Raw genomic sequence first — 26,059 nt, 5'->3', positions numbered from 1 at the left:
AGTGTGTGAGTGGGGGATTTACTCACTCTCTGATACAGAGTGAGTGTGGGATTTATTCTCTCTCTGATACAGTGTGAGTGTGGGATTTACTCACTCTCTGATACAGAGTGAGTGTGGGATTTACTCACTCTCTGATACAGAGTGAGTGTGGGATTTACTCTCTCTGATACAGTGTGAGTGTGGGATTTACTCTCTCTCTGATACAGTGTGTGAGTGTGGGATTTACTCACTCTCTGATACAGAGTGAGTGTGGGATTTACTCTCTCTCTGATACAGTGTGAGTGTGGGATTTACTCACTCTCTGATACAGTGTGAGTGTGGGATTTACTCACTCTCTGATACAGTGTGAGTGTGGGATTTACTCACTCTCTGATACAGTGTGTGAGTGTGGGATTTACTCACTCTCTGATACAGTGTGAGAGTGTGGGATTTAATCACTCTGATACAGTGTGTGAGTGTGGGATTTACTCACTTTTTGATACAGTGTGTGTGGGATTTACTCACTCTGATACAGTGTGTGTCTGTGGGACTTACTCACTCTCTGATACAGTGTGTGAGTGTGGGATATACTCACTCTCTGATACAGTGTGAGAGTGTGGGATTTACTCACTCTCTGATACAGAGTGAGTGCGGGATTTACTCACTCTCTGATACAGTGTGAGTGTGGGATTTACTCACTCTCTGATACAGTGTGTGAGTGTGGGATTTACTCACTCTCTGATACAGTGTGAGAGTGTGGGATTTACTCACTCTGATACAGTGTGTGAGTGTGGGATTTACTCACTTTTTGATACAGTGTGTGTGGGATTTACTCACTCTGATACAGTGTGTGTCTGTGGGAATTACTCACTCTCTAATACAGTGTGTGAGTGTGGGATATACTCACTCTCTGACACAGTTTGTGTGTGATTTACTCACTCTCTGATACAGTGAGAGTGTGGGATTTACTCACTCTCTGATACAGAGTGAGTGTGGGATTTACTCACTCTCTGATACAGAGTGAGTGTGGGATTTACTCACTCTCTGATACAGAGTGAGTGTGGGATTTACTCTCTCTGATACAGTGTGAGTGTGGGATTTACTCTCTCTCTGATACAGTGTGTGAGTGTGGGATTTACTCACTCTGATACAGTGTGTGAGTGTGGGATTTACTCACTCTCTGATACAGAGTGAGTGTGGGATTTATTCTCTCTCTGATACAGTGTGAGTGTGGGATTTACTCACTCTCTGATACAGAGTGAGTGTGGGATTTACTCACTCTCTGATACAGAGTGAGTGTGGGATTTACTCTCTCTGATACAGTGTGAGTGTGGGATTTACTCTCTCTCTGATACAGTGTGTGAGTGTGGGATTTACTCACTCTCTGATACAGAGTGAGTGTGGGATTTACTCACTCTCTGATAAAGAGTGAGTGTGGGATTTACTCTCTCTGATACAGTGTGAGTGTGGGATTTACTCTTTCTCTGATACAGTGTGTGAGTGTGGGATTTACTCACTCTCTGATACAGAGTGAGTGTGGGATTTACTCACTCTCTGATACAGTGTGAGTGTGGGATTTACTCACTCTCTGATACAGTGTGTGAGTGTGGGATTTACTCACTCTCTGATACAGTGTGAGTGTGGGGTTTACTCACTCTCTGATACAGTGTGAGAGTGTGGGATTTACTCACTCTCTGATACAGTGTGGGATTTGCTCACTCTCTGATACAGTGTGTGAATGTGGGATTTACTCACTCTCTGGTACAGTGTGTGTGGGATTTACTCACTCTGATACAGTGTGTGAGTGTGGGATTTACTCACTCTCTGATACAGTGTGAGAGTGTGGGATTTACTCACTCTGATACAGTGTGAGAGTGTGGGATTTACTCACTCTTTGATACAGTGTGTGTGGGATTTACTCACTCTCTGATACAGTGTGGGATTTACTCACTCTGATACAGTGTGTGTCTGTGGGACTTACTCACTCTCTAATACAGTGTGTGAGTGTGGGATATACTCACTCTCTGATACAGTGTGAGAGTGTGGGATTTACTCACTCTCTGACACAGTTTATGTGGGATTTACTCACTCTCTGATACAGTGTGAGTGCGGGATTTACTCACTCTGATACAATGTGTGAGTGTGGGATTTACTCACTCTCTGATACAGTGAGAGTGTGGGATTTACTCACTCTCTGATACAGAGTGAGTGTGGGATTTACTCACTCTCTGATACAGAGCGAGTGTGGGATTTACTCTCTCTGATACAGTGTGAGTGTGGGATTTACTCTCTCTCTGATACAGTGTGGGAGTGTGGGATTTACTCACTCTCTGATACAGTGTGAGTGTGGGATTTACTCACTCTCTGATACAGTGTGAGTGTGGGATTTACTCGCTCTCTGATACAGTGTGTGAGTGTGGGATTTACTCACTCTCTGATACAGTGTGAGAGTGTGGGATTTACTCACTCTGATACAGTGTGTGAGTGTGGGATTTACTCACTTTTTGATACAGTGTGTGTGGGATTTACTCACTCTGATACAGTGTGTGTCTGTGGGAATTACTCACTCTCTAATACAGTGTGTGAGTGTGGGATATACTCACTCTCTGACACAGTTTGTGTGGGATTTACTCACTCTCTGATACAGTGTGAGTGTGGGATTTACTCACTCTCTGATACAGAGTGAGTGTGGGATTTACTCACTCTCTGATACAGAGTGAGTGTGGGATTTACTCACTCTCTGATACAGAGTGAGTGTGGGATTTACTCTCTCTGATACAGTGTGAGTGTGGGATTTACTCTCTCTCTGATACAGTGTGAGTGTGGGATTTACTCTCTCTCTGATACAGTGTGTGAGTGTGGGATTTACTCACTCTCTGATACAGAGTGAGTGTGGGATTTATTCTCTCTCTGATACAGTGTGAGTGTGGGATTTACTCACTCTCTGATACAGAGTGAGTGTGGGATTTACTCACTCTCTGATACAGAGTGAGTGTGGGATTTACTCTCTCTGATACAGTGCGAGTGTGGGATTTACTCTCTCTCTGATACAGTGTGTGAGTGTGGGATTTACTCACTCTCTGATACAGTAGTGAGTGTGGGATTTACTCACTCTCTGATACAGAGTGAGTGTGTGGATTTACTCACTCTCTGATACAGATGTGTGAGTGTGGGATTTACTCACTCTCTGATACAGTGTGAGTGTGGGATTTACTCTCTCTCTGATACAGTGTGTGAGTGTGGGATTTACTCACTCTCTGATACAGAGTGAGTGTGGGATTTACTCTCTCTCTGATACAGTGTGAGTGTGGGATTTACTCACTCTCTGATACAGTGTGTGAGTGTGGGATTTACTCACTCTCTGATACAGTGTGAGTGTGGGATTTACTCACTCTCTGATACAGTGTGGAGTGTGGGATTTACTCACTCTCTGATACAGTGTGGGATTTGCTCACTCTCTGATACAGTGTGTGAATGTGGGATTTACTCACTCTCTGGTACAGTGTGTGTGGGGATTTACTCACTCTGATACAGTGTGTGAGTGTGGGATTTACTCACTCTCTGATACAGTGTGAGAGTGTGGGATTTACTCACTCTGATACAGTGTGTGAGTGTGGGATTTACTCACTCTCTGATACAGTGTGGGATTTACTCACTCTGATACAGTGTGTGTCTGTGGGACTTACTCACTCTCTAATACAGTGTGTGAGTGTGGGATATACTCACTCTCTGATACAGTGTGAGAGTGTGGGATTTACTCACTCTCTGACACAGTTTGTGTGGGATTTACCCACTCTCTGATACAGTGTGAGTGTGGGATTTACTCACTCTGATACAATGTGTGAGTGTGGGATTTACTCACTCTCTGATACAGAGCGAGTGTGGGATTTACTCTCTCTCTCTGATACTGTGTGAGTGTGGGATTTACACACTCTCTGATACAGAGTGAGTGTGGGATTTACTCTCTCTGATACAGTGTGAGTGTGGGATTTACTCTCTCTCTGATACAGTGTGTGAGTGTGGGATTTACTCACTCTCTGATACAGAGTGAGTGTGGGATTTACTCACTCTCTGATACAGAGTGAGTGTGGGATTTACTCACTCTCTGATACAGAGTGAGTGTGGGATTTACTCTCTCTGATACAGTGTGAGTGTGGGATTTACTCTCTCTCTGATACAGAGTGAGTGTGGGATTTACTCTCTCTCTGATACAGTGTGAGTGTGGGATTTACTCACTCTCTGATACAGTGTGTGAGTGTGGGATTTACTCACTCTTTGATACAGTGTGTGTGGGATTTACTCACTCTGATACAGTGTGTGAGTGTGGGATTTACTCACTCTCCGATACAGTGTGAGAGTGTGGGATTTACTCACTCTGATACAGTGTGTGAGTGTGGGATTTACTCACTCTTTGATACAGTGTGTGTGGGATTTACTCACTCTCTGATACAGTGTGGGATTTACTCACTCTGATACAGTGTGTGTCTGTGGGACTTACTCACTCTCTAATACAGTGTGTGAGTGTGGGATATACTCACTCTCTGATACAGTGTGAGAGTGTGGGATTTACTCACTCTCTGATACAGTGTGAGTGTGGGATTTACTCACTCTGATACAATGTGTGAGTGTGGGATTTACTCACTCTCTGATACAGTGTGTGAGTGTGGGATTTACTCACTCTCTGATACAATGTGAGAGTGTGGGATTTACTCACTCTCTGATACAGTGAGAGTGTGGGATTTACTCACTCTCTGATACAGTGTGTGTGTGGGATTTACTCACTCTCTGATACAGTGTGTGAGTGTGGGATTTACTCACTCTCTGATACAGTGTGAGAGTGTGGGATTTACTCACTCTGATACAGTGTGTGAGTGTGGGATTTACTCACTCATAGAACATAGAACGATACTGCGCAGTACAGGCCCTTCGGCCCTCGATGTTGCACCGACATGGAAAAAAAAACTAAAGGCCATCTAACCTACACTATGCCCTTATCATCCATATGCTTATCCAATAAACTTTTAAATGCCCTCAATGTTGGCGAGTTCACTACTGTTGCAGGTAGGGCATTCCACGGCCTCACCACTCTTTGCGTAAAAAACCCACCTCTGACCTCTGTCCTATATCTATTACCCCTCAATTTAAGGCTATGTCCCCTCGTGCTAGCCACCTCCATCCGCGGGAGAAGGCTCTCGCTGTCCACCCTATCTAACCCTCTTATCATTTTGTATGCCTCTATTAAGTCACCTCTTAACCTTCTTCTCTCTAACGAAAACAACCTCAAGTCCATCAGCCTTTCCTCATAAGATTTTCCCTCCATACCAGGCAACATCCTGGTAAATCTCCTCTGCACCCGTTCCAAGGCTTCCACGTCCTTCCTATAATGAGGCGACCAGAACTGTACGCAATACTCCAAATGCGGCCGTACTAGAGTTTTGTACAACTGCAACATGACCTCATGGCTCCGGAACTCAATCCCTCTACCAATAAAGGCCAACACACCATAGGCCTTCTTCACAACCCTATCAACCTGGGTGGCAACTTTCAAGGATCTATGTACATGGACACCGAGATCCCTCTGCTCATCCACACTACCAAGAATTTTACCATTAGCCAAATATTCCGCATTCCTGTTATTCTTTCCAAAGAGAATCACCTCACACTTCTCCACATTAAACTCCATTTGCCACCTCTCAGCCCAGCTCTGCAGCTTATCTATGTCACTCTGTAATCTGCAACATCCTTCCGCACTGTCTACAACTCCACCGACTTTAGTGTCGTCTGCAAATTTACTCACCCAGCCTTCTGCGCCCTCCTCTAGGTCATTTATAAAAATGACAAACAGCAACGGCCCCAGAACAGATCCTTGTGGTACGCCACTCGTAACTGAACTCCATTCTGAACATTTCCCATCAACTACCACTCTCTGTCTTCTTTCAACTAGCCAATTTCTGATCCACATCTCTAAATCACCATCAATCCCCAGCCTCCGTATTTTCTGCAATAGCCGACCGTGGGGAACCTTATCAAATGCTTTACTGAAATCCATATACACCACATCAACTGCTCTACCCTCGTCTACCTGTTCAGTCACCTTCTCAAAGAACTCGATAAGGTTTGTGAGGCATGACCTACCCTTCACAAAACCATGCTGACTCTTTGATACAGTGTGTGTGGGATTTACTCACTCTGATACAGTGTGGGATTTGCTCACTCTCTGATACAGTGTGTGAATGTGGGATTTACTCACTCTCTGATACAGTGTGTGTGGGATTTACTCACTCTGATACAGTGTGTCTCTGTGGGACTTACTCACTCTCTGATACAGTGTGTGAGTGTGGGATTTACTCACTCACTGATACAGTGTGAGTGTGGGATTTACTCACTCTCTGATGCAGTGTGAGTGTGGGATTTACTCTCTCTCTGATACAGTGAGAGTGTGGGATTTACTCACTCTCTGATACAGTGTGAGAGTGTGGGATTTACTCACTCTCTGATACAGTGTGAGAGTGTGGGATTTACTCACTCTGATACAGTGTGTGAGTGTGGGATTTACTCACTCTTTGATACAGTGTGTGTGGGATTTACTCACTCTCTGATATCAGTGTGAGTGTGGGATTTACTCACTCTCTGATACAGTGTGTGAGTGTGGGATTTACTCACTCTCTGATATAGTGTGTGGAGTGTGGGATTTACTCACTCTCTGATACAGTGTGTGAGTGTGGGATTTACTCACTCTCTGATACAGTGTGAGAGTGTGGGATTTACTCACTCTCTGACACAGTGTGAGTGTGGGATTTACTCACTCTCTGATACAGTGTGTGAGTGTGGGATTTACTCACTCTCTGATACAGTGTGTGAGTGTGGGATTTACTCACTCTCTGATACAGTGTGTGGGTGGGATTTACTCACTCTCTGATACGTGTGTGAGTGTGGGATTTACTCACCTCTGATACAGTGTGAGTGTGGGATTTACTCACATCTTCTATACAGTGTGAGTGTGGGATTTACTCACTCTCTGATACAGTGTGTGAGTGTGGGATTTACTCACTCTCTGATACAGTGTGTGAGTGTGGGATTTACTCACTCTCTGATACTGTGTGAGTGTGGGATTTACCCGCTCTGAACCAGTGTGTGACTGTGGGATTTACTCACTCTCTGGTAGTGTGACTACAGGATTTACTCACTCTCTGATAGTGTGTGAGTGTTGGATTTACTCACTCACTGATACACTGTGTGAGTGTGGGATTTACTCACTCTCTGATACAGTGTGTGAGTGTGGGATTTACTCACTCTCTGATACAGTGTGTGAGTGTGGGATTTACTCACTCTGATACAGTGTGAGGTGTGGGATTTACTCACTCTCTGATAGTGAGTGTGGGACTTACTCAATCTCTGATCCAGTGTGTGTGTGGAATTTACTCACTCTCTGATCCAGTGTGTGTGTGTGTGTGTGTGTGGGATTTACTCACTCTCTGATACAGTGTGTGTGTGGGATTTACTCACTCTCTGATACAGAACGTGAGTGTGGGATTTACTCACTCTCTGATAGTGAGTGTGTGTGATTTACACACTCTCTGATACAGTTTGCAAGTGGTGGCGATTTCTCACTCTCTGATACAGTGTGAGAGTGTGGGATTTACTCACTCTCTGATACAGTGTGTGAGTGTGGGATTTACTCACTCTCTGATACAGTGTGTGAGTGTGGGATGTACTCACTCTCTGATACAGTGTGTGAGTGTGGGGTTTACTCACTCTCTGATACAGTGTGTGAGTGTGGGATTTACTCACTCTCTGATACAGTGTGTGTGTGGGAGTTACTCACTCTCTGATACAGTGTGAGTGTGAGTATTACTCTGTGCGGCTAACCAATGTTTTACTCAGTTCCAGCATAACCTGCCTTTTCTTAAACTCTGTGCCTTGGCTAATAGAGACAAGGGTACCATCGGCCCGGGGTTTTCAAGCTCAGGGTCGTGACCTGGGGGTCCATCTCGTGAAGGTTTCAGGAGGATGATGGTGATCCAGATCACGGGAGGAATGGCCAATGGTCACGACGAGTGTTTACAAATGCCGATCATGATGGCCGTTTGAAATTTCAGCCATTCCCCGCATGCCGGCCTTGTCATGTAGTGCACAGGCCCAGAGCCCAGCAAGGGGGACTGGCTCCTCCTGATGTCAGTGCGCTGTCCCAGGCCAGTTTGTTTCAGCAAATTCTGGAGACCTCCCACCGGAAGCGGTGGCAGAGAGCAGGTCACACGCCCCACCCCGTACGCTGACATCACGTGTTCTGCGTGCGTGACAGATTCCTCCATTTTGCTGCTGCCAGCAGTGCTGGTGTGAACTCCAGGGCCTCTGGTGAACAACCCATGAAGAAGCTGAAAACAGGAACAAAGCAGCACAAAGATGATTATTTGAGGGGAGGGTATATAAATTGTGCCACTGGAATCAGGATTCAATGTTCATGGGTGTTACACGCAGGGAATTACTGGCAAATGAAAGTTTAAAACCTTCAAAATGTCAAAGACATTTGAAGATTAAGCATGGCGAGTTAGAGGACAAACCTCCATAGTGAACACTGACACAAAATACTCATTTTGAACACTCCGGTTCCACACATAAGTTTCCACTGTGCTCTGTCATGGGCCCTACTCTGTCCCGAATTACCATTTTACTCTGAATGTACTTGTAAAACAAATTCATTTTACCTGCCAGTATCCTTTCATATCCCCTTTTTGCTCTCTGAATTTCTGTTTTAAGTTCCCTCTGGCACATTCTGTACACCTGTCGTGCTTCTGTTCTTTTGAATCCTCGATATCTCCCACAAGCCTCCCCTTTTCTACTTATCTAACGCTGTATATCCCTCAATATCCATGGTTGAATGGATTTGTTGGTCCCACCCTTTTCTTGATTGGAACATGTTGGCCCTGTACTCTCCCTATTTCCTTGTTGAATGTGTCCCACTGTTCTGTCACAGATTTATCTAAAGGTGTCTGCTCCCTATCCACTCTGGCCAAATCATATCTGATCGTATTAAAATCAGCCTTCCTCCAGTTGAGAACTTTGATCTCAGGCCCATCCATCTCCTTTTTCAGAACCATCTTGTACTTAATGAATTATGATCACTGTCTGCAAAATGCGCCCCCAACGATACTTCAACCACTTGCCCAGCTTCGTTACTAAAAATGAAGTCCAAGACCCCCCCCCTCTTGTCTGTCCTTCTACGGACTGGCTTAAAAAGTTCACATGGATGCATTTTCAGAATTCCGCTCCCTCTAAACCTTTCACACTATGACTACCCCAGTTCATATTGGGGGAGTTGGAATTCCCCCACTGTTCCCACTATCACACCCCTATTACTTTTCTACTTCTCTGAAATTTGCCTAAACATTTGCTCTTCTATTTCTTTGGGATAGTTCGGGGGCCTATGGAACACTCCAGCAATGTGATTGCTCCATTTTGGTTTTTAAGTTCTACCCATTTGGCTTCAGTTGAAGAGCTTTCTAAGATGCCATCTCTCCCTCCTGATGTAATTCATTCCTTGATCAAAATTGCGACACCCTCTCCTCTTTTACCTCCTGCCCTATCTCCCCTGGAGATCCTGTTGAGCTTCCATCCTTCCCCTCTCCCAACCGTGATTCAGTGACAGCAAATACATCATAACCGCATGTTCTCACTTCATCTGCCTTGTTCGTCAGACTCGCAATCTCACTGTGATATATACCGCATACTTACTGTTTACAATTCAGTTAGCGGTTTGTGTGTGTGGGAGTTTTATCCTCAATGTCCCTGTGATATATAATGCATATTTTACTGCTTCCTGCCCAGTTACTGGTGTGTCAGAGTGAGGGAGTGTGAGTGTGTGTTCGTGTGTTTTATTCTCAATGTCACTCTATGATATATAACACATATTTTACTGCTTACTGATCAGATATTAGAACATAGAACATAGAACAGTACAGCACAGAACAGGCCCTTGATGTTGTGCCGAGCCATGATCACCCTACTCAAACCCACGTATCCACCCTATACCCGTAACCCAACAACCCCCCCCCCTTAACCTTACTTTAATTTGGACACTACGGGCAATTTAGCATGGCCAATCCACCTAACCCGCACATCGTTGGACTGTGGGAGGAAACCGGAGCACCCGGAGGAAACCCACGCACACAGGGGGAGGACGTGCAGACTCCACACAGACAGTGACCCAGCTGGGAATCGAACCTGGGACCCTGGAGCTGTGAAGAATTTATGCTAACCACCATGCTACCGTGCTGCCCCCTCTGTGATATATAACACATATTTTACTGCTAACTGGGATATTGATGAGTAACTGTGTGTTCGTGTGTGTGAGAGTGTGAGAGAGTCGGCTTGAATCTGTGTGAAAGTGTGTATTACCCTCACTGCCTCTCTTTAATACATCACACGTATTTTACTGCTTACTGTTGGTGTGTGTGTGTGTGTGTGTGTGTGTGTGTGTGTGTGTGTGTGTGTGAGAGAGAGAGAGAGAGAGAGAGTGTGTGAGTGCGAGAGCAAATGTGTGTGTGAGAGAATGTGTGTGTGTGTGTTTATGGGTGTCAGTTTTCCCCTCACTGTCTCTGTGATATATAATGCATATATTAGTGTCTGCTGCTCAGTTACTGGGATGTGAGAGAGTGTGTGTGAGAGAGAGACAGCACGTGTGTGTGACAGAGCATGTGTGTGAGAGTAAGCACGCGTCTGTGTTTGAAAGAGTGCGTATGTGTGAGAATGTGTGTGTGAGCATATGTGTGAGAGAGTGCACCTCTGTGCATTTTAACCTCATTGTCTCTCTGTGATATGTGATGCATATTTTATTATTTATTGCTCAGTTACTGTTGTGTCAGAGAGTGTGGGAGTATCAGAAAGTGTGTAAATATGAAAGAGTGTGAGAGTGTGTGAGGGACTGTGTGCCAGTCTGTGTGAGGCAGTGAGTGAGTGTGAGAAATAGTCTGCAGGAGTGTGAGTGTGTGGGGAGAGAGTGTGTCTGCTTTACCTTCATTGTCTCTGTGATATATAACATATTTTACTGGTGTGCGAGTGTGTGTTTATCCTCACTGTCTGTCTATCATATATAACATTTTACTGCTTACTGCTCAGTACTGAAGTGTGAGAGTGGTGATTGTATGTTTTACCTTCACTCTCCCTGTGCAGTGAATAATGCATATTTAACTGCTTACTGCTCAGTTACTGGTGTGTGTGAGATAGGGAGAGCCTGAGTGTGTGTGAGAGAGCCTGAGTGTGTGTGAGAGAGCCTGAGTGTGTGTGAGAGAGCCTGAGTGTGTGTGAGAGAGCCTGAGTGTGTGTGAGAGAGCCTGAGTGTGTGTGTGTGTGAGAGCCTGAGTGTGTGTGAGAGAGACTGAGTGTGTGTGAGGGAGACTGAGTGTGTGTGAGAGAGCCTGAGTGTGTGTGAGAGAGAGCCTGAGTGTGTGTGTGAGAGCCTGAGTGTGTGTGAGAGCCTGAGTGTGTGTGAGAGCCTGAGAGTGTGTGAGAGAGAGCGTGAGTGTGTGTGTGAGAGAGCCTGTGTGTGAGAGAGCCTGAGTGTGTGTGTGAGAGAGCCTGAGTGTGTGTGTGAGAGCCTGAGAGTGTGTGTGAGAGCCTGAGAGTGTGTGAGAGCCTGAGTGTGTGTGAGAGCCTGAGTGTGTGTGAGAGAGCCTGAGTGTGTGTGAGAGAGCCTGAGTGTGTGTGTGAGAGAGCCTGAGTGTGTGTGCGAGAGAGCCTGAGTGTGTGTGAGAGAGAGAGAGAGAGCCTGAGTGTGTGTGAGAGAGAGAGAGAGAGCCTGAGTGTGTGTGAGAGAGCGTGTGTGTGAGAGAGCCTGAGTGTGTGTGAGAGAGCCTGAGTGTGTGTGAGAGAGCCTGAGTGTGTGTGAGAGAGCCTGAGTGTGTGTGAGAGAGCCTGAGTGTGTGTGAGAGAGCCTGAGTGTGTGTGAGAGAGCCTGAGTGTGTGTGAGAGAGCCTGAGTGTGTGTGAGAGAGCCTGAGTGTGTGTGAGAGAGCCTGAGTGTGTGTGAGAGAGCCTGAGTGTGTGTGAGAGAGCCTGAGTGTGTGTGAGAGAGCCTGAGTGTGTGTGAGAGAGCCTGAGTGTGTGTGAGAGAGCCTGAGTGTGTGTGAGAGAGCCTGAGTGAGTGTGAGAGAGCCTGTGTGAGTGTGAGAGAGCCTGAGTGAGTGTGAGAGAGCCTGAGTGAGTGTGAGAGAGCCTGAGTGAGTGTGCGAGAGCCTGAGTGAGTGTGAGAGAGCCTGAGAGTGTGTGTGAGAGAGCCTGAGAGTGTGTGTGAGAGAGCCTGAGAGTGTGTGTGAGAGAGCCTGAGAGTGTGTGTGAGAGAGCCTGAGAGTGTGTGTGAGAGAGCCTGAGTGTGTGTGAGAGAGCCTGAGTGTGTGTGAGAGAGCCTGAGTGTGTGTGAGAGAGCCTGAGTGTGTGTGAGAGAGCCTGAGTGTGTGTGAGAGAGCCTGAGTGTGTGTGAGAGAGCCTGAGTGTGTGTGAGAGAGCCTGTGTGTGAGAGAGCCTGTGTGTGTGTGAGAGAGCCTGAGTGTGTGTGAGAGCCTGAGTGTGTGTGAGAGCCTGAGTGTGTGTGAGAGCCTGAGTGTGTGTGAGAGAGCCTGAGTGTGTGTGTGAGAGAGCCTGAGTGTGTGTGTGAGAGAGCCTGAGTGTGTGTGAGAGAGAGAGAGAGCCTGAGTGTGTGTGAGAGAGAGAGAGAGAGCCTGAGTGTGTGTGAGAGAGCGTGTGTGTGAGAGAGCCTGAGTGTGTGTGAGAGAGCCTGAGTGTGTGTGAGAGAGCCTGAGTGTGTGGGGAGAGAGCCTGAGTGTGTGTGAGAGAGCCTGAGTGTGTGTGAGAGAGCCTGAGTGTGTGTGAGAGAGCTGAGTGTGTGTGAGAGAGCCTGAGTGTGTGTGAGAGAGCCTGAGTGTGGTGAGAGAGCCTGAGTGGTGTGTGAGAGAGCCTGAGTGTGTGTGAGAGAGCCTGAGTGTGTGTGAGAGAGCCTGAGTGTGGGTGTGAGAGAGCCTGAGTGTGTGGTGAGAGAGTGGGTGTGTGTGAGAGAGCGTGAGTGGGTGTGAGAGAGCCTGTGTGAGGTGAGAGAGGCCTTGAGTGGTGTGAGAGAGCTGAGTGAGTGTGAGAGAGCCTGAGTGAGTGGTGCGAGAGCCTGAGTGAGTGTGAGAGGAGCCTGAGAGTGTGTGTGAGAGAGCCTGGAGTGTGTGTGAGAGAGCTAGAGTGTGTGTGAGAGAGCCTGAGAGTGTGTGTGAGAGAGCCTGAGAGTGTGTGTGAGAGAGCCTGAGTGTGTGTGAGAGAGCCTGAGTGTGTGTGAGAGAGCCTGAGTGTGTGTGAGAGAGCCTGAGTGTGTGTGAGAGAGCCTGAGTGTGTGTGAGAGAGCCCTGAGTGTGTGTGAGAGAGCCTGAGTGTGTGTGAGAGAGCCTGTGTGTGAGAGAGCCTGTGTGTGTGTGAGAGAGCCTGAGTGTGTGTGAGAGAGCCTGAGTGTGTGTGAGAGAGCCTGAGTGTGTGTGAGAGAGCCTGAGTGTGTGTGAGAGAGCCTGAGTGTGTGTGAGAGAGCCTGAGTGTGTGTGAGAGAGCCTGAGTGTGTGTGAGAGAGCCTGAGTGTGTGTGAGAGAGCCTGAGTGTGTGTGAGAGAGCCTGAGTGTGTGTGAGAGAGCCTGAGTGTGAAAGAGACAGCCTGAGTGTGAGAGGGAGAGAGTGTGAGCAGAAGTGTGTGCACGTGGGCATCAGTTTTCTCCTCACTGTCTCCGTGATATAGAATTCATATATTCGTGTCTGCTGCTCAGTTACTGGTATGTTTGAGAGTGGGTGTGTGAGAGAGTGGGCTTATGTACAAGAGTGGGTGTGCGTGTGAGAGTGGGCTTATGTACAAGAGTGGGTGTGCGTGTGAGAGTGGGCTTGTGTACAAGAGTGGATGTGCGTGTGAGAGTCGGAGTATGAGAGAGAGTGGGTGTGTGTCAGAGAGAGTGTGTCTGTGAGAGAGTGTGGGTGTGTGAGAGAGAGAGTGGGTGTGTGTGTGACAGTGGGTGTGTGTGAGAGAGTGTGGGTGTGTGTGAGAGAGTGTGGGTGTGTGTGAGAGAGTGGGTGGGTGTGTGAGAGAGAGAGTGGGTGTGTGAGAGAGAGAGGTGGGTGTGTGAGAGAGAGAGTGGGTGTGTGTGAGAGAGTGGGTGTGTGTGAGAGAGAGTGTGTGGGGTGGGTGTGTGTGAGAGAGAGTGGGTGTGTGTGAGAGAGAGTGGTTGTGTGTGAGAGAGAGTGGGTGTGTGTGAGAGAGAGTGGGTGTGTGTGAGAGAGAGTGGGTGTGTGTGAGAGAGAGTGGGTGTGTGTGTGAGAGAGAGTGGGTGTGTGTGTGAGAGTGGGTGTGCGTGTGAGAGTGGGTGGGTGTGTGAGAGTGGGTGTGCGTGTGAGAGTGGGTGTGTGTGAGAGAGAGTGGGTGTGCGTGTGAGAGTGGGTGTGCGTGCGAGAGTGGGAGTGTGTGAGAGAGTGGGTGTGAGAGAGAGAGTGCGTGTCTGTGTGAGAGTGGGTGTGTGAGAGAGAGAGAGAGTGAGAGAGAGAGAGAGTGGGTGTGTGAGAGAGCAGGTGTGTGTGAGAGAGAGTGGGTGTCTGTGTGAGAGAGTGGGTGTGTGAGAGAGTGGGTGTGTGAGAGAGAGAGTGGGTGTGTGTGAGTGGGTGGGCGTGTGTGTGAGATTGGGTGTGTGTGGGTGGGCGTGTGTGAGAGAGTGGGTGTGTGTGAGAGAGTGGGTGTGTGTGTGAGAGAGAGAATGGTGTGTGTGTGAGACAGAGTCGGCGTGTGAGGGAGTGGACGCGTCTGAGAGAGAGAGAGTGGGTGTGTGTGTGTGTGAGAGAGTGGGCTTGAGTACGAGAGTGGGTGTGCGTGTGAGAGTCGATGTGTGTGAGAGTGGGATTGTGAGAGAGAGTGGGTGTCTGTGAGAGAGAGAGAGAGAGAGAGAGAGAGAGAGAGAGTGGGTGTGTGTGTGAGAGAGAGTGGATGTGTGTGAGAGAGTGGCTGTGTGAGAGAGAGTGGATGTGTGAGAGAGAGAGTGGGTGTCTGTGAGAGAGAGAGTGTGTGTGTGAGAGAGAGAGTGGGTGTTTGTGAGATAGAGTGGGCGCGCGTGAGATAAAGTGGGCACGCGCGAGAGAGAGTGGGTGTGTGAGAGAGAGTGGTGTGTGAGAGAGAGTGGGTGTGTGTGAGAGAGAGAGTGGGTGTGTGTGAGAGAGAGAGTGGGTGTGTGTGAGAGAGTGGGCGCGCGCGAGAGAGAGAGTGGGTGTGTGTGAGAGAGAGAGTGGGTGTGTGTGAGAGAGAGAGTGGGCGCGCGTGAGAGAGAGTGGGCGCGCGCGAGAGAGAGTGGGTGTGTGAGAGAGAGAGTGGGTGTGTGAGAGAGAGAGTGGGTGTGTGAGAGAGAGAGTGGGTGTGTGAGAGAGAGAGTGGGTGTGTGAGAGAGAGTGGGTGTGTGAGAGAGAGTGGGGTGTGTGAGAGAGAGAGTGGGTGTGTGAGAGAGAGAGTGGGTGTGTGAGAGAGAGAGTGGGTGTGTGAGAGAGAGAGTGGGTGTGTGAGAGAGAGAGTGGGTGTGTGAGAGAGAGAGTGGGTGTGTGAGAGAGAGAGTGGGTGTGTGTGAGAGAGAGAGTGGGTGTGTGAGAGAGAGAGTGGGTGTGTGAGAGAGAGTGGGTGTGTGAGAGAGAGTGGGTGTGTGAGAGAGAGTGGGTGTGTGAGAGAGAGGTGGGTGTGTGAGAGAGAGTGGGTGTGTGAGAGCGAGTGGGGTGTGTGAGAGAGAGAGGGGTGCGTGTGCGCGAGAGAGAGTGGGTGTGTGAGAGAGAGTGGGTGTGTGAAAGAGAGTGGGTGTGTGAGAGAGAGTGGGTGTGTGAGAGAGAGTGGGGTGTGTGAGAGAGAGTGGGTGTGTGAGAGAGAGTGGGTGTGTGAGAGAGAGTGGGTGTGTGAGAGAGAGTGGGTGTGTGAGAGAGAGTGGGTGTGTGAGAGAGAGTTGGGTGTGTGAGAGAGAGTGGGTGTGTGAGAGAGAGTGGGGTGTGAGAGAGAGTGGGTGTGTGAGAGAGAGTGGGTGTGTGAGAGAGAGAGTGGGTGTGCGTGCGAGAGAGTGGGTGTGCGTGCGAGAGAGTGGGTGTGCGTGCGAGAGAGTGGGTGTGCGAGAGAGAGTGGGTGTGCGTGCGAGAGAGTGGGCGCGCGCGAGAGAGAGTGGGTGTGAGAGAGAGAGAGTGGGTGTGAGAGAGAGTGGGTGTGTGAGAGAGAGAGTGGGTGTGTGAGAGAGAGAGTGGGTGTGTGCGAGAGAGAGTGGGTGTGCGCGAGAGAGAGTGGGGCGCGCGCGAGAGAGAGTGGGTGTGAGAGAGAGAGAGTGGGTGTGAGAGAGAGTGGGTGTGTGAGGAGAGAGAGTGGGTGTGTGAGAGAGAGAGTGGGTGTGTGCGAGAGAGAGTGGGTGTGCGCGAGAGAGAGTGGGTGTGCGCGAGAGAGAGTGGGTGTGTGAGAGAGATTGGGTGTGAGAGAGAGAGTGGGTGTGAGAGAGAGTGGGTGTGTCAGAGAGAGTGGGTGTGTGAGAGAGAGAGTGGGTGTGTGAGAGAGAGAGTGGGTGTGTGAGAGAGAGTGGGTGTGTGAGAGAGAGAGTGGGTGTGCGAGAGAGTGGGTGGGTGTGCGAGAGAGTGGGTGTGCGAGAGAGTGGGTGTGCGAGAGAGAGTGGGTGTGCGAGAGAGAGTGGGCGCGCGCGAGAGAGAGTGGGTGTGAGAGAGAGAGAGTGGGTGTGAGAGAGAGAGAGTGGGTGTGAGAGAGAGTGGGTGTGTGAGAGAGAGAGTGGGTGTGTGAGAGAGAGAGTGGGTGTGTGCGAGAGAGAGTGGGTGTGCGCGAGAGAGAGTGGGCGCGCGCGAGAGAGAGTGGGCGCGCGCGAGAGAGAGTGGGTGTGAGAGAGAGAGAGTGGGTGTGTGAGAGAGAGAGTGGGTGTGTGAGAGAGAGAGTGTGTGTGAGAGAGAGAGTGTGTGTGAGAGAGAGTGGGTGTCTGTGAGAGAGAGTGGGTGTGTGAGAGAGAGTGGGTGGGTGTGCGAGAGAGAGTGGGTGTGCGAGAGAGAGTGGGTGTGCGAGAGAGAGGGGTGTGTGAGAGAGAGTGGGTGTGTGAGAGAGAGTGGGTGTGCGCGAGAGAGAGTGGGTGTGTGAGAGAGAGAGTGGGTGTGTGAGAGAGAGTGGGTGTGAGAGAGAGTGGGTGTGTGAGAGAGAGTGGGTGTGTGAGAGAGAGTGGGTGTGAGAGAGAGTGGGTGTGAGAGAGAGTGGGTGTGTGAGAGAGAGTGGGTGTGTGAGAGAGAGTGGGTGTGTGAGAGAGAGTGGGTGTGTGAGAGAGAGGGGTGTGTGAGAGAGAGTGGGTGTGTGAGAGAGAGTGTGTGTGTGAGAGAGAGTGGGTGTCTGTGAGAGAGAGTGGGTGTCTGTGAGAGAGAGTGGTGGTGTGAGAGAGAGAGTGGGTGTGTGTGAGAGAGAGTGGGTGTGTGAGAGAGAGTGGGGTGTGAGAGAGAGTGGGTGTGCGAGAGAGAGTGGTGTGTGCGAGAGAGAGTGGGTGTGAGAGAGAGTGGGTGTGAGAGAGAGTGGGTGTGTGAGAGAGAGTGGGTGTGTGAGAGAGAGTGGGTGTGTGAGAGAGAGTGGGTGTGTGTGAGAGAGAGTGGGTGTGTGTGTGAGAGAGAGTGGGTGTGTGTGTGAGAGAGAGTGGTGTGGTGTGAGAGAGAGAGTGGGTGTGTGTCAGAGAGAGTGGGTGTGAGAGAGAGAGTGGGTGAGTGTGTGAGAGAGAGTGGGTGTGTGAGAGAGAGAGTGGTGTGTGAGAGAGAGAGTGGGTGTGTGAGAGAGAGTGGGTGTGTGTGAGAGAGAGTGGGTGCGCGCGAGAGAGAGAGTGGGTGTGTGTGTGAGAGAGCCTGAGTGTGTGTGAGAGAGAGTGTGAGCAGAAGTGTGTGCACGTGGGCATCAGTTTTCTCCTTACTGTCTCCATGATATAGAATTCATATATTCGTGTCTGCTGCTCAGTTACTGGTATGTTTGAGAGAGTGTGTGTGTGTGTGTGTGTGTGAGAGAGTGGCTGTGTGTGTTAGAGAGTGGGTGTGTGTCAGAGAGTGGGTGTGTGTGAGAGATTGTGGGTGTGTGTGAGAGAGTGGGATTGTGTGAGAGAGAGTGGGTGTGTGAGAGAGTGTGAGCGAGTGAGCTTATGTGTATTTAACCCTCATTGTCTCTTTAATATATAACAGATATTTTGCTGTTGATGCTCAGTTACTGGTGTGTGTGTCAGAGAGAGAGTGCGTTTTACCATCACAGTCTCTGTGATATATGATGCATATTTTTCCACTTCCTGCTCAGTAACTGAAGTGTGAGAGTGACGAGAGTGTGTTTTACCCTCACTGTCTCTCTGCGGTATATAACGCATATTTAACTGCTTACTGCTCAGTGAAGGTGTGTGTGTGAGAGTCTATGAGAAAGGAAGCATGAGTGAGTGAGAGAGTGTGAGTGTGTGTGAGAGTTAGTGTTTGCCCGAGAAATAGAGTGTGAGTGTGTGTTTTACACTCACTGTCTCTCTGCGATGTATAATGCATATTTTACCGCTCAGTTACTGGTATGTGTGTGTGAATGAGATAGTGTTCAAGTGTGTGTGAGAGAGAATAAAATATGTGTTATATAGCAAAGAGAGACAGTGAGGGTAAAGACACACACTCTCTCTCAACACTCCCCTATCTGTGTCACATACACACACACATCAGGAACTGAGCAGAAAGCACAAGAATATTCATTATATATCACAGAGAGACAGTGAGGTTACTATACACACTCATTGATAGACAGTCCCAAAAGATGTGCTGTTAGGTAATTTGGACATTCTGAATTCTCCCTCCCTGTACCCAAACAGGTACCAGAATGTGGTGACTAGGGGATTTTCACAGGAACTTCATTGCAGTGTTAATGTAAGCCTGCTTGTGACAATAGAGATTATTATAAGATAGAGTCACAGAGTCTATCTATGACTCTATCTATGTGTGTGTGTGTTAACCTCACTGTCTGTCTGTGATAACATAATGAATATTTTACTGCTTACTGTTCAGTTACTGGTGTGTGGGTCTGTGAGTGAGAGTGTGTGAGTATATTAGTGAGTAGTGAGTGTGTGTGTGTTTATTCTTACTGTTCAGTTACTGGCGCGTGGGAGAGAGTGTGCGCGTTTTACCCTTAATGTCTCTCCATGATATGTATCACATATTTGACTGCTTACTGCTCAGTTACTGGTGTGTGAGAGTGAATGGGAGTGTGTGAGAAAGAGAGTGAGAGAGAGGAGAGAGAGAGAAAGTTGATATTTAATGATTATTGTACTACTCAGTTACTGGTGTGTGCATGAGTGTGTGAGTGTGCGTTTGACCCTCAATATTTCTTGTGATATGGAACACATATTTTACTGTTCACTGCTCATTTACTGGTCAGTGAGAGTCTGTGAATGAGTTTTATGCTCAGTGTTTCTATGACAGATAACATATTTTACTGCTCAGGTATTGTTGGCTGAATGTGTTAGAGAGTGAGTGAGTGAGTTTGGCTGTCAGTTTTACCCTCACTGTCTTTGATATACAACACATATTTTAGTGATCGCTTCTGTTACTGGTGTGTGCGTGTGTATGAGAGATTGTGTATGTGTGAGAGTGTGTGTGTATTTTCCCTCACTGTCTCACTTTGATATATAACACATATTTTTCTCTTACTGGTATGTGTACGAGTTTTACCCTCACTATGTATCTGTGATATATAACACATATTTAACTGCTTACTGCTCTGTGACTGGAATGTATGTGAGTGAGAGTGACTGAGTGCACGTGAGAGTCTGTGAGTGAGTGTGTGAGAGAGAGTCTGTTAGTGTGTGAGAGAGGGAGAGTCTGTGAGTGTGTGTGGGAGAGTCTGAGTGTGCGAGTGAGAGAGAGTCTGTGAGTGTCAGAGACAGAGAGTCTGTGAGTGTGTCAGAGAGAGTCTGTGAGTGTGTCAGAGAGAGAGAGTCTGTGAGTGTGTGTGAGAGAGTCTGAGTGTGCGAGTGAGAGAGAGTCTGTGAGTGTCAGAGACAGAGAGTCTGTGAGTGTGTCAGAGAGAGTCTGTGAGTGTGTGAGAGAAAGTCTGTGAGTGTGTATGAGAGAGGGAACATCTGTGTGTGAGAAAGAGCGTGTGTGTGACAGTGTGCGAGTGTGTGCTTTTCTGTGATATATAACAAATATTTTACAGCTTACTGCTCAGTTAATGGTGTGTATGTGTGGGAGAGTGTGGGAGTGAGATAGTGTGTGTGAGAGGGAGGGAGTGTGAGTGAGATAGTGTGTGTGAGAGGGAGGGAGTGTGAGTGAGATTTTTATCCTCCCTCTGTCTCTATCATATGGACACACATTTAACAGCGTACTGCTCAGTTAATGGTGTGTGTGAGTGTCAGTGTGTGTGAGAGAGATTGAGTGTAAGTTTTATTCTCACTGTCTCTCTGTGACATAGTACACATATTTTACTGCTTGTGGGTCAATTGCTGGTGTGAGAGAGTATGTGTGAGAGAATGTATGAATGTGTGAGAGGTGTGCGTGTCAGAGAAAGTGAGTGGGTGAGTGTATGTGTGTGAGGGAGAGTCTGTGAGTATGTGTGAGGGATGGTGAGTGTGTGTGGGAGCAATAGGGTGAAAAGTGGATGTGCTGCTGATGGGCAGCAGGGTGGCACAGCGCCAGAGACCCGGGTTTGATTCCGACCTCAGGCGACTGTCTGTGCGGAGTTTGTACATTCTTCCCGTGTCTGTTAGGGTTTCCTCCGGGTGCTCCAGTTTCCTCCCACAGTCCAAAAAATGTGCAAGTCAGGTGGAATTGATATGCTCAACTATCCCTTGGTGGGGTTACAAGGAGAAGGTGGGAGATTGGTCTTAGGTAGCATGCTCATTCAAAAGGTCAATGCAGACTCGATGGGTTGAATGGCTTCTTTTTGCACTGTAGGGTTTCTATGAGAGAGAGTGTGAGAGATAGAGAGAGAGTGTGTGTCTGTGTGTTTGCGCATGTTTTACCCTCACTGTTTCTCTGCAATATATAACAAATATTTTACTGCTTATTTCTCAGTAAAATGTGAGACAGTGTTTGAGAGATGGCGTGAGTGTGTGCTTTACCCTCACTTGTCTCTCTTTGATGTAGAACACATATTTTACAGCTTACTGCTCAGTTACTGCTGTGTGACTGTCTGAGTGAGAGATTGAGTGAGAGAGTGAATGCATGTTTTACCCTCACTGTATCTCTGGTATATCTACCATATTTAATTGATTACTGCTCAGTGACTGGTGTGTGTGAGAGAGGGAGAGTGTGTGTGTGAGAGAGTGAGTGCGTATTAACCTCACAGTCTATCTCTGATATATAATTAATATTTTATTGATTACTGCTCAGTTATTGATTTGAGAGTGTGTGTGGGAGAGACAGTGCTTGGGTTTCCGTGAGAGGGTGTATGAGAGACAGATTGTGAGTGAGTGTGTATAAACCTCACTGTTTCTCTGTGCTATGTAGGACATATAATTTACTGCTCAATACTCAGTTATTGCTGTGAGAGTGAGTGTGTGTTTCACCCTTATACTCTGTGACATAAAATGCATATTCAGTGCTTCCTACTAAGTTACTTGTGAGTGAGCACGTGCATGTAAAATGTGAGTATGTTTTACCCTCACTGTCTCTCTGTGATAGATAATGTATATTTACTGTATACTGAGAGAGAGAATGTGTGAGTCTGTTTTACCCTCACTGTCTGTATATGATATATGGCATATTTTACTGCCTCCTGTGCAGTTGTTGGTGTCTGAATGTGTGAGAGTGTGTGTTTTCCACTGTAGCTGTCTGTCTCTGTTATGGGTCAAGAGTTCGGGAAAAATCAGTTTGATTCTGTAACTCTCTGCCTCTGTTCTGTGTGCTTGCTTTCGAAGCTGTCTATCTTTGTTATGGGATTCTGCATTTAATCTCTATCTGTTCACCTCTCTGATGTGCGTGATTTTATTGTATTTTCTGCACTTGTCAATATCTGTTTTGTGAGTTAATGGTGAACATTCTGTTCAGTATTGATCTTCCATTATTACTTTTACTGATGATGTGGAGATGCCGGCGTTGGACTGGGGTGAGCACAGTAAGAAGTCTTACAACACCAGGTTAAAGTCCAACAGGTTTGATTCAAACACTTTTACTGATGACATTGATATGTCAAATGATCTATTTCCATGTACTGCACTGTTATATCTGAGATTGTGCGCGATATTTGGATTGGAATTTAATATTTTGTTTTGGGAGGTGTCTTGATAGAAGTTTATGATTAATTTGGCACTTTACAATCATCTGTACTATCCAACCTTTTACTTGTACCAAAGGTTCACAACTTGTGAGATGAAAGGATGGCCTTACAATCTGATAATTGTCCTTTTGGAGAACTATTTAAATGTATCATTTTTCTGTTAATGCCTTGTTCAAGTGCTTTGCTTCTGATATATTTTAAACTAAGAAAGTTACAAAATAGTGCAAATGGATACTTCTACATTGATTGCTCAATAGCCTAATTAATACTATACTGATTACTTAACAGATGAAACACTGCTAAATCACCCTGATTAATATTGTTGGATTAATATTGTACTTACTGTCAGTTAGAAGGAGACGGCTCCACATTCATGTTGCTGAGGAATCATCATCTTGGAACTCATCTCTTCATCTGTTGAACTAGGGGGAAGAAAACAAATCTCTTGTAAATCAGGGTCAGATGAGGCCAATGATAGATCAATCAATTCTTTCAACTGATAATCAGTAAAAATAGAAAATACTGTCCAAATCCTGCCCCAGAATCAGACAATAAGCCAGGCCCAGAAAGAGCTCTCCCTTCCCCCCGCTCACTCCAAGTCCCGGAACAAGATGGGGCTCCCGCTGCGCCTCTTGCAAACAGCCCCCGATTCTCCCTGAACTCCCCCCGAGTCAGTAATGATCTCTGAGCCTCTTTGCTCACACTCCCAAATGGATGGGCTGCTGCAATGAAAACGCGCGATTTCCTCGCTGGAGGGGCTGCGCATGCGCTCTTACTCAGTGACGACAGGCAGGGGGCGGGGCTAAACCGGACATGCGCAGATCCCCGCAGCAATTCCGCATTGAGAATCAATGGGAATATTCCCCATTTCACTGTCATCACATTTGGAGCAAAACCTCCGATAGAGCCCGTGTTGGGGGGACTGTGTGTGTGTGGGTGCAAGTGGCCCTGCGCCCCAGGGCTCAACCAATCACCTTTGTAGCTGTGTGTTTGTCCCAATGAGATATTCAATTTGCAGCCATTGCCTGCAGCTTGTTTGTTATTACACTGCCATTCAGCCCCTCAAACTCACACTTTCTGCAAACTAACATTTCACCGACTGGCGACATTTTTCAGAGAAGCAAACAATTTATTTTCAAAAATATACTTCATTTATAAAATCCCTTGAAACAAACATTGTCAAACATTTCAAATTGTCATCACAATAATATCGTATCGTACAATAATATTTACATTTTCTCCAGAGGTCCAGATTTACTTGAATTTCTTTAATTGGATAATGAGGACATTACACACATTTCAATATGCACATTACAATTCTTCTCAAAATATTTACATTGGTCATGTTCCACCCTGTGAAGCTTCAATAATTTTAAACATTCAGTGTTAATCACACAGACCGAGGGGGTTTACATGGTTACCAGCCGCTCTTTAGTGTTAATCACACAGACCGGAAGGTTTTACTCAAGTTACCAGCCGCTCTTTAATCTCAACCACACAGATCTGAGTGTTTTACAGTTAGCAGCCACTCTTTCGTGTTAATCACACAGACCGGGTTTGTTTACACAGTTACCAGCCCCTCTTTAGTGTTAATCACAGAAACCATAAGGCACAGGAGCTGAATTAGGCCACACGGCCCATCGAGTCTGCTCCACCATTCAATCATGGCTGATATTTTCTCATTCCCATTCTCCTGCCTTCTACCCATTACCCCTGAGCCCCTTATTAATCAAGAACCTATCTATCTTGGTCTTAAAGACACTCAGTGATTTGGCCTCCACAGATTCACCACCCTCTGGCTGAAGAGATTCCTCCTCATCTCTGTTTTAAATTGATAGTCTGAGATGGTGTCCTCTGGTTCTAGTATTTCCTACAAGTGGAAACATCCTCTCCATGTCCACTCTATCCAGGCCTCGCAGCATCCTGTAAGTTTCAAAAAGATCCCCCCTCGTCCTTCTAAACTCCAACGAGTATAGACCCAGAGTTCCCAAACGTTCTTCATACAAGTTCTTCATTCCAGGGATCATTCTTGGGAACCTCCTCGGGGCGGGGCGGGGACAAAGTTACCAGCCCCTCTTTAGTGTTAAGCAGGGGCTGCTTTAGCACAGGGCTAAAGAGCTGGCTTTTGAAGCAGACCAAGGCAGGCCAGCAGCACGGTTCAATTCCCGTACCAGCTTCCCCGAACTGGTGCTGGAATGTGGCGAATGGAGCTATTCACAGTGACTTCATTTGAAGCCTACTTGTGACATTAAGCAATTTACATTTTCATTCATCACGCGGAAGGAGGCCATTCGGCCCACTAAGTCTGCATCGACACACTTTAGCCTTCACTTCAAACTTATCCCCTTAACCCAATTACCTCTCCCAAAACTTTTTGAGCACTGAGGGCAATTTAGCATGGCCAATCCACGTACGTTGCCCGTCTTTGGACTGTGGGAGGAAACCAGAGCACCCGGAGAAAACCCATGCAGACACGGGGAGAATCTGCAGACTCTGCACAGACAGTGACCCAGCGGGGAATCGAACCTGGGACCCTGGCGCTGTGCCTCAGTGTTTTACTCAATTACCAGCCCAGTTACTCAGTTACTAACCCTAACTAGCCCCTCTTTAGTGTTAATCACACATGATGTGGAGATGCCGTCGTTGGACTGGGGTGAGCACAGTAAGAAGTCTTACAACACCAGGTTAAAGTCCAACATGTTTGTTTCAAACACGAGCTTTCGGAGCACTGCTCCTTCCTCAGGTGAAAGGAGAGGTATGTTCCAGAAACATTTATATAGACAAAGTCAGAGATGCTGGACAATGCTTGGAATGTGAGCATTTGCAGGTAATCAAATCATTACAGATCCAGAAATAGGGGGTGATCCCAGGTTAAAGAGGTGTGAATTGTCTCAAGCCAGGACAGCTGGTAGGATTTTGCAAGTCCAGGCCAGATGTTGGGGGTGGATGTAATGCGACATGAATCCAAGATCCCGGTTGAGGCCGCACTCATGGGTGCGGAACTTAGCTATAAGTTTTTGCTCGGCAATTCTACGTTGTCGCGTGTCCTGAAGACCGCCTTGGGGAATGCTTACCCGGAGATCAGCGGCTGAATGACCTTGACTGCTGAAGTGTTCCCTGACTGGAAGGGAACATTCCTGCCTGGTGATTGTCGCACGATGCCCATTCATTCTTTGTCGCAGTGTCCGCATGGTCTCGCCAATGTACCACGCTTCGGGACATCCTTTCCTGCAATGGTTTGTTTGAGGTTTTGTGGTTGTTTGAAGGCAAGTAGTGGGGGTGTGGGGATGACCTTGGCAAGATGTTCATCTTCATTGATGATGTGTTGAAGGCTTCAAAGAAGATGTCGTTGTTTCTCCGCCCCAGGAAAGTACTGGACGACGAAGGGTACTCTGTCAGTTGTGTCCCGTGTTTGTCTTCTGAGTAGGTCGTTGCGGTTTTTTGCTGTGGCGCATTGGAACTGTCGATCGATGAGTCGAGCGCCATATCCCGTTCATACCTCTCCATTCACCTGAGGAAGGAACGGTGCTCCGAATGCTCGTGTTTGAAACAAACCTGTTGTACGCTAATCACACAGATCGGGGTTTTTACACAGTTACCATCCCCTCTTTAGTGTTAATCACCCAGACCGGGGGGTTTATCATGGTTACCAACCCCTCTTTAGTATTAATCACACACATACAAGTTTTAAACAGTTACCAGCCCCTCTTTAGTGTTAATCACCCAGTCCGGGGGGTTTATCATGGTTACCAGCCCCTCTTTAGTATTAATCACACACACACAAGTTTTACACAGTTACCAGCCCCTCTTT

At 47.5% G+C, this 26,059-nt stretch overlaps 1 protein-coding gene across 10 annotated transcripts in view; it reads right to left on the bottom strand.

Annotated features, from left to right (window-relative positions):
- The window catches only part of LOC119958896 (late histone H2B.L4-like), a 135,610-nt gene that overhangs the window by 14,102 nt on the left and 95,449 nt on the right, over positions 1–26,059 (bottom strand). For 3 of the 10 annotated variants that reach the window (XM_038787416.1, XM_038787418.1, XM_038787415.1), the window contains one exon: positions 22,592–22,670. The gene's annotated coding sequence lies outside the window, so the exon portion shown is untranslated. Of the gene's footprint in view, positions 1–7,709; positions 8,355–22,591; positions 22,671–22,771; positions 23,015–26,059 lie in introns of those variants that run through there. The other 7 variants (XR_005459078.1, XR_005459080.1, XR_005459079.1 and 4 more) reach the window with 7 other exon arrangements.

This window comes from Scyliorhinus canicula, chromosome 31 (assembly GCF_902713615.1).
Source record: "Scyliorhinus canicula chromosome 31, sScyCan1.1, whole genome shotgun sequence".
Lineage (NCBI taxonomy): Eukaryota > Metazoa > Chordata > Chondrichthyes > Carcharhiniformes > Scyliorhinidae > Scyliorhinus > Scyliorhinus canicula.
Note: the sequence above shows the minus strand (reverse complement) of the source record. Positions and strands in the feature narration are given on the sequence as shown.